General features: G+C 46.1%; 1 protein-coding gene across 2 annotated transcripts in view; it reads left to right on the top strand.

Annotated features, from left to right (window-relative positions):
• PLEKHM3 (pleckstrin homology domain containing M3) overlaps positions 1 to 8045 on the top strand; it is an 86201-nt gene that overhangs the window by 661 nt on the left and 77495 nt on the right. Inside the window, exon 1 of one of the 2 annotated variants that reach the window (XM_014954640.1) lies at positions 1 to 107. The exons of the other annotated variant lie outside the window; for it this stretch is intronic. The gene's annotated coding sequence lies outside the window, so the exon portion shown is untranslated. The remainder of the gene's footprint in view (positions 108 to 8045) is intronic. 2 annotated transcript variants of the gene reach the window in all.

Here is an 8045-nt window from a genome sequence, read left to right as displayed (position 1 = left end):
GCCGGGCCGTGCCTGCGCGCCGGCCGCTCCGCTCCGCGCCGGGCCGGGCCGGGCCCTGGGGAGCCCCTCCTCGGAGCCACGGGCAGAGCGCGGCCTCCGGGCGGCAGGTAAATACTCCCTTTGGTCGGTGCGGGTCTGCGAGCATCCCCGGCCCCGCCGGTGCGGGTTTCCCCGCAGCCTTCGCCGCGCTGCCCGCCGGGCGGGGGTGCGGGCGGTGTGCGAGCAGCGGGCGTTGGCGTTTATAGCGCCGGGGTCATGTGCCCGTCTGGAAAGACACGTTCCCGTGTGCCTGGAAAGGCCCCGTCCTGCAGCGTTTCCACACCCATCGCCGCTGACGGGCTCAAATCCGGTTCCAGCGTGTGTGTAGGCATCGCTCTCAGTTTTAGTAGCCCAGGGTATGACATAATGCCGTGGTCTCCTTACATTGCAGTAAAATTGCTGCTTTGACGGAGCAAGCGCCCAGACACAGCCGGTGGAATGATACCCTCTGGCATCAAACGGGCCCAAGAGGAGAGCATCAGTTTGGGGTGAATGTGTGCTAGCTGGAGCATCAGCAGAAGTGCTGGCAGTGCAAGGCAAGGGAAGGGAAGAAAGTCGAGATTAGGTTTGTCTAAGGAATCATGACGTGCTCCTGGACTGTTTTTGTTCTGCAAATACGCACTTATGGCCCTGATCCTGCAAAAATTTACAGGCAAATCTAATTTGAGGCACTGCATAATCCCACTAAGTGGCTACAAAAAGTCGCAGTACATAAGAATAAGAAGGCGTCTGAATCTCAGTAGGACCAATGCCCATATACTTTTAGCAACAGCAGTTTTCATCTTCCCACTTTCAAGGTTTGTTTATCCAAAATTAGTAAATTAAATTTGGGATTTAAAAAAAAATCAGAAACCTAAAAGGTGAAACAGGGCACTACATAGACTGAGGAGATCCTTCATTCCACTACAGTAACTAGATACATCATTCCTGCAGAGCCTTATCAGACTGAAGTCACATTACGTGTTGACATTCCAGGTTCCTCAGATGTTTTGTTGGGCTTCTGCTAAGATCTTCAGTAGTAAAGGTGTATTTCAGTCTAGAAAGCAGCAAACGTTTGTGCTGAGCAGTCACACAACTGTGTGGTGGTCCCTGTGGTTACAGCCAGCCTGCAGGGTTAGCTGTTGTGGCAGAGCTGCCAGGACCTGAGGGTCGGGGTTGCTGTGGTAGTTAGCTGAACTTCAGCATTATTTGGATCGTTGCTTCCTTGCCTTCTTCCCCTGTCCCTCTTCCTTCATAATTAATGTGCCAAACCACTGTTGTCCTGGCTGTTTGAAAGAGGAGGGCTTAGTCTGAGGTTTGAAATGAGTTTGTTATTAAACACTGCATTTCCATCAGTGTCAGCATTTGACCGCTAATGGTTATGGGAAGTCCAGGTCTCTGTACAAAGACTTGTATGGTCCCAGCTGAGCTCCTTGGGTGCCACTGTTAGAGAGAGGAGTTGGCTACAGTTGCAGATCAGGGCTACTCAGAAATCTGTATGCTGGACAGAGTGGGATGTCAAGTATATTTTCTTACGGCTGTGCCATGATTTCAGGGAAGAAATGTCTCCCATGTTCTTGTGGAAGATGCTGTGTTTCTTACCCTCCTTCTGGCCTCCGGGTCAATGGTAGCTGTGGGGTTATAGTGGGCTCTGCTGAATCCTGATGATTGCTTCCTGCTTGATGTACCTCAAACTACCCTGAAGAGCTAAGTAAAAATTGTGTAATCTGGCATAGATGGTAAAGGATTCAGTTATTATATTGCTATTTATACTAGCTAGTGCTTCATCTAGAAAGGTCCCAAAGCATCTTACTGTCTCTGAGTCCTACTTACAAGGAGATAAATGTCTTCATCTGGCAGTCCCCCTTCTGTATGTCCTTCATTGCTTAAATGCAGCCACCTCTGGGTGCAGCAGGACATTGCTGCACACACCAGCTGAAAGCTCAGCAGCCTGATTTCCAGCAGTCTCTGTAAATGAGTCCTTGAGAGGCAACATCCCCAAGAATGAAATGTGGCTTTTATTTCTGTTCAGAACTCTGAGGGACAAACTGAAAATGTCATAATTTCTGATCTTTAAAAAAAAAAAAAAGGCAAGCTTTTATGGACTGTCTGTCTTTTCCCTTCAGCGTAGCTCTAGAAAGTGTGGAGTGGGAAGATACTTGTAAAATTTCAGTTTGCATCGACCAGAAGTGTTTATTAAAAAAAAAAAAGTTTTTTTTCTCACCTGGCATGTACAAAGTTCCCCTGCATCCTAGCAGGTGACGAGCTGGTATGTTGTGGCAGATACAATTAGAAATATTAGACTGAGTCATGTTGTTTGTTGTTTCTTGAATGTCCAGTTCAATCATGTTTCCTCTTGTACTGGAGGAGGTTTGTGTTGCTCCTTTTGGATACCCTGTTCTCTGACTGTTCTCTTTGTGCTGAGCTCAGGAGGTAACATGCTGTTTTGTGGTGTCTCTGCCTGGCAGAACAGGCCAGAGTTCTTGTAGTCAAGGGCAGCATGTAAAATTCAAGTTGTACAACTTTAGACAAACCTGTAAACACAAAGCAAATGAACCCAAACATACAAATCATTCACCCTCCCTTGGGTTGTTATTTGGGACTGCAAGTATGTTTAAGACCACACGTCCGTGCCTCAGGCCAAATCACGGCACTGCTTCATTCTGTTTGTCCATGTGGATTTTGTGTCTGTATTGTGGGTTTTGCAGTGTTTGCATCCAGATCCATCCGATCTACAGGGGCAGTGCTAGGACTCAGGAGAGCCTCTGTTGCCCTACATCTCACATCCTTCCCTGTGAGGTCCACCAGTCAACAGGCCGCATGCAAAAGAGGGTAGTCTGGATTTTAGTCTGATGTAACCTAGAAAGATGCCCACATGTTGATGGGTTTGGCTGAGCTAGAGCCTGGGCTGTGGGTCAGCATCAGCTAACTCTCTTCTGGTCAATCTGCTTTGCTTTCTGTTTCTTTCCTTGCCAAGGGTCGTTCATCCTTTCCGGATTCCCAGTCCAACTACTGGGATTTCAAGCAGTTACTCATCCACCGGAAGTGATACAGCCCCTCATTACAGCAGGGCTCCCCAGCCAGAAGGGATGTGTGTCAGATGGCTGCAAGGCAAAGGAGTCAGTGATAAAGATCTCGGGACAGCTGTACAGCAGTTCTCCTGAAAAGAAAAGCCTTCTGTGGTCCATCTTTCTCCACTGCTGAGTCCTCCTCAGCCTCTGGACCCACTTCGTTCTGGTGCAGCAGGCTGTTGTGTGCTTTTCAGCTTGGATTTTCTTGCGTTTTAATTACTGCTTCCAAAGTGCAGTTAAAATTAAAGCTAATGTATACTATAAGCACTGTTTATTATTCATTACTGTGTGCTCATCACTGGATGAGCTGTTCTGTAGCAGCGGTGTGTTAGTTCCCCACGCAGGGAGGCTGCCTGGGGAGCTTCCTTGTTAAAGGCACTGGGTCACATCAGCAGCTGGGGAATATCTGTGCTTTCACAGAGTGAGACTCATGTATCCTCTCTAAGGGTCTGCTTCCCCTCACAGAATATGGCATTCTGCTTCCTCCCTGGTTTCAACACTTTCTCCATTTCATCTTTTCTCACTTGTTTTTTGTTTTGTTTTGTTTTCTGTAGCATGGAAGAGATCACTGCTGCCCTTTAGCTTGACTGAGATTAGGCACCGAGTTAATTGCAGCTGTTCCTGCTCTTTGCCTATCCCTGCTAGGAGCGTGAGTGTTTTGAACCAGGACTGCTCTTTGGTCACATATGGATGGCACACAGTCCAGTGGATCTGACTGGGGCCGTTGTATGCTGAGCCTTCAAGCACAGCAGCTGTAATACTGTGCTTCCTGTGCAGCTAAGGGAGAGAGGGCTTCTGGCTGGGAGAGAGACCTAGATCCCATCATGCTTTGAAAGAACTTCTTTCAGAAGTCAGAACGAGATGGACCATGTTTGCTGAGTAGGCCTTGATATACTGTAAATAAATAAAGCATCATCTGCCATCTAGTTACAGCAGGGGGGTGCTGGAAAGCGGGCACTCCACAATACCTTGCACTGTCTGCCACTGTCAGTTCTTCAATCTTTTCTGCAAGCACTCTGTGCCAGTGATGTATAGAAGTCCATAGGCAGTGGTGAACACTTTGTGTGTGCTAGTCAGCCATCTGTGCATTCTCATTCTCTCTTGAACCCATTTGGGTGTGCCCACCTGAAAAAAGCAGCTCAACTTCTTAACTAAGAGGTAGCACCTAAGTCTTCATAGCTTTTTTTCAGGGATTCCGCACAGCAGTGCCTAATTTTCAGGGACTGTCATTGACCATTGATACAACTGACAATGTATCAGTTTCAATGACTGATACATTGAAGTGTATCCCATTGAGATTCTGGACAACACTTGGCTAACGGAACCCACAGAGCTAGTCAGAAATCCTTGAAACAGTAAAACCCACATGCTGTGATTGTTCAAGGTGCCACCCTGAAGACATTCAGGTCACAGGCTGAAGTTGCTCAGACCTGTAGGCAGAAAAGCTCATTAGATACTAGTTGCTCCAGCCCCAGTGGATTGTATTTGAAGAGGCTGTACATCCATCTTCAGGTGATCTGTTATTCAGACTGGACTTGTCCCAGCTCATAAACTGGACTGTAGTGGTCAAGGCCTGCAACATACCAGAAATAAACGTACCTGAGGCTGCTTGAATTTGCTCTGCTACCAAATTGTGACCCAACTGAAAGAACATCTCTTTCTGTTTTCCTTGTTTGCATGGGAGTTTCAGCCCACAGTTGCAGTGCAGAGTGACATAAGCAGAGCTGGTTTCCACAGCAGGTTTCAGGGTGCTGAGAAGGGGATAGGGCAAGCTCTCCAGAGGCTGAGGCACTCATGCTCTCTGTTTGCATATGGGTAACTTGTAAAACTCCTCTTGTACTCTTGAGATAAAATTCTCAGAAAAGCCCAAATCTTTGGCAGGAAATTTAGCCTAAGAGTCATTAGGAATCAATGAGACTTGGGGGACTTTTAAAAGATAGCCTTTTGCTATCTTTTGCTGGCTGAGAGCACCTCTCATTTATGGATCTCCTCCTGAACACATTGCTTGTGAACATCATTGATTATTCCTTTCTAATTCTCTCTCCAAATACAAGAGAAAAGGGGAAGTCCCTATTTATTCATTGTGTATCATTCAGTGTTTTATACATCTCTGTTACCTCTTCACTGAAGAGGAGGTCCTGTGAGCACCAAAACTGACAAGACTACTTATCAAGTTGTATGATACCTCCTTTCTGCTTTCCCCCTCTGCTTCCTTGGTGTTTTCAGATCCATGTGACACTAACTGCTTGTGCTGTGGCTAATTTGAAGATATCCAGGTAGTGACACTGGCCTTCTAGAACAGATAAAGTACAGAGTTTTGCCTGCTTCTCCCTTAGCAGGCGGATGAGTTTGGGCTTGTTTCCTGTCCAGTGTTGAACAACAGTTCAAGAACTGCATCTTTAAGGACACTACTGCTCTGTCACACCTAGTAGAAGTTACCTGTACAGTTCAAAAGAAGGGGAGAGAAGAATAACTGGCACATAGGCAGGATGGTGGCACAAACCCTGTTTCCTTAGGAAACTAAACTGAAAGGTGCTTCTTTTATATATGCATCTTGTATGGATTGGTGAGCTAAGTTAATCCCTTCGGTCACTGGTTCCTAAACACATGCTGGCTCTGGCTTTCTCTCCTGCCTGGGCTAGAATGTACATAATGTGTAAGCTGGGGGTACACAGCGAGTGCACGTTGTGGTGGCCTGTGTCACCTGCAAGATTGCTTTCTATCCTTTCCTCTTCCGTGCTTTTTAATTTTTGCCATGTGATGCCTGGGTATTTTGCCTGGCCCGTCGGCATCCAGAAGAGGAGACTGTGAAGTTAAATGATCTGTTCCAGTGTACATTCCTTGGCATTTATCGTCCATGATTTTTTGCTGCTGTCAGATTGTGCTGTCACCTAAGTTAAGGCCTTGTGGCTTCTCTAAGGGAAGTAATCTTGATTAAACGGAGCTGTCTCTCACTTGGCATGACCAGCAATCCTTCCTGTTTACCTCAGCCATATGAGTAATGTAGCCACTATAAACTTGTGGTAGTAAATACTTTGCTCATCTTCTAAGTACACGTTAAGTATCTGACTGTCACCCGTTCATGGATAAAAGCTGTATCTGCACTAGACAGACATATAGAAAAGCATGTTTTTCAGCTGCTGCAATCCCTGTGTTCATCAGTCCACCGCTTTCCTTCACTTTTTCTTTTTTTTTTCAGTAAGACTGGTTCCCAGGGGCCTGGGTGAGCAGTTAAGTTTCTGCTTCCCATAACAAATCCCTGCTTACAGTTGCCTATAGCTTTGGCAGTCTTTAATAGTTTGGGATGATGCTTCTCTCTTCCTGACCTTTTCACTGCCTTAGTCTGAATGTCTTTGGAAAATTTAAGGTGTTTCTAAACAACAGTACATAAGGTAATATATTTTATAGTCAAAAAGAGTTCATCTTATCCTATTCTTTGCCTTTATTTCCCCTTCATGTGAAGGAAGAGATTTCCTCTGCTTTCCCTCCCGGAGGAGATTCTGATGGAGCTGTTTACTGCCATATCAAATTTTGCTTTCATTTGGCAGCACCAAATCCAGGCAGAAGTCTGAATTAAAATTTTGTTGAGTGCCACTGTCAGAAAATGCCAAATTGTGTTTAGGGAGGAGATGTGATTGCAGAATCCCAGCACTAGTGGGAATTACTGTCACAACTCTTTCTTTGATCTAAGGAGGTTCTTGGTGGTGTAGGGAAGGGGTGAGCCCGCCGCCACCACTGAGGCCACCTTTCACGTCTTTATTGAGCAGGGCAAACAGACTAGTTTGAAAGGTATGAGTGCTGCAATTTGTGAACCGTGTGATGCAGGAGCCTGTGATCTTCTCATGACCTTGTGATTTAACATCTTACTGGATATGAGGTCAGTTTGTAGTTCAGCATCACCACGCTTGGCTGCATGACACTGACTCCAGTCTCACAGGATGCAGAGAAACGTGCAGCCACATGAAGCCTCCAGCATTTAAAAATGAACCTGTTAAACGTAAGTGTCAATTTTCCCCCCTTGCTTTCCACCTTTCCTAATGATTTAAAGTAAAGAACAGAGCAACATTGCATCTGCTACCACTGAAATGCTTCTGTGGCCTGTGGCAAGCCTTTCTGGAGTGATTGCTGCTTTAGTTCCTTGAGTGGGAGCAAGGCTGTGTTCTCTGCTATATTCACCCCTGTGATGCAGCATCTTTGTATGGGCCAGCTTGTAGTTTTCACTATTGGTGTAGGATTATTTTAGGGCTGATTTTGTTCAAGTGAATGCCTGTTGCAGTTTTGCAACTTCAAAGTATCATAATTGTTTTAAAGACATGCCATAGGAGGATGTAGAATAAGTGGACAGGTTGCACCACATCATGTCCTTAGCCTGTTCCTGGAGCTCCCAGGCTCTAAGGTGCCGGGGAGCAGAACCCTGTTCAGGGGCTGCTGGCAGGAATGAGCTTCAAGAGTGAACTCTGTTCTGCATTAAGCTGACAATGCAGTTGTGCCCAGGATGACTTTTTTTTTTTGCCCACTGCCATCAACCTGATGGGAAAGAGTCTGTTCCCATATTGTTCTGATTGAAACCAGATGTGTTTTCTTCAGCCTTCTGGTTGCGGTTCAGGCTCTACCTTCAGTGTCTTACTGTGCGTTTACTTGTTGAAGCTGATCCTAGTCCTGGTTCACTATGAGGCTAGTGAAGTGAATCCTTGCAAAGAGATAGGAGGAGAAAGATCCCGATGTAAAGGCTTGAAGCTTCCAGAATTATATATGTGATTGTTTATTGCTTTTGAAAATTATTTACTTGGAGTATGTTTGCAGAGATCTGGGCCTGAACTGCTGATCTGTTAGGAGGAAGGGTGAGCTGCTGCTTTCAAACACAACTATGTCATGGCTTGTCTCAACTGAAAGAGAGATGGGAGGAAGCCAGCGGGTGATCGTGGAGGGAGTTTGTGCTACAGGATTCTGTGGCCC

The sequence above is a fragment of the Calidris pugnax genome, unplaced genomic scaffold (genome assembly GCF_001431845.1).
Source record: "Calidris pugnax isolate Ruff unplaced genomic scaffold, ASM143184v1 scaffold103, whole genome shotgun sequence".
In the NCBI taxonomy this organism is placed as follows: domain Eukaryota; kingdom Metazoa; phylum Chordata; class Aves; order Charadriiformes; family Scolopacidae; genus Calidris; species Calidris pugnax.
Note: the sequence above shows the minus strand (reverse complement) of the source record. Positions and strands in the feature narration are given on the sequence as shown.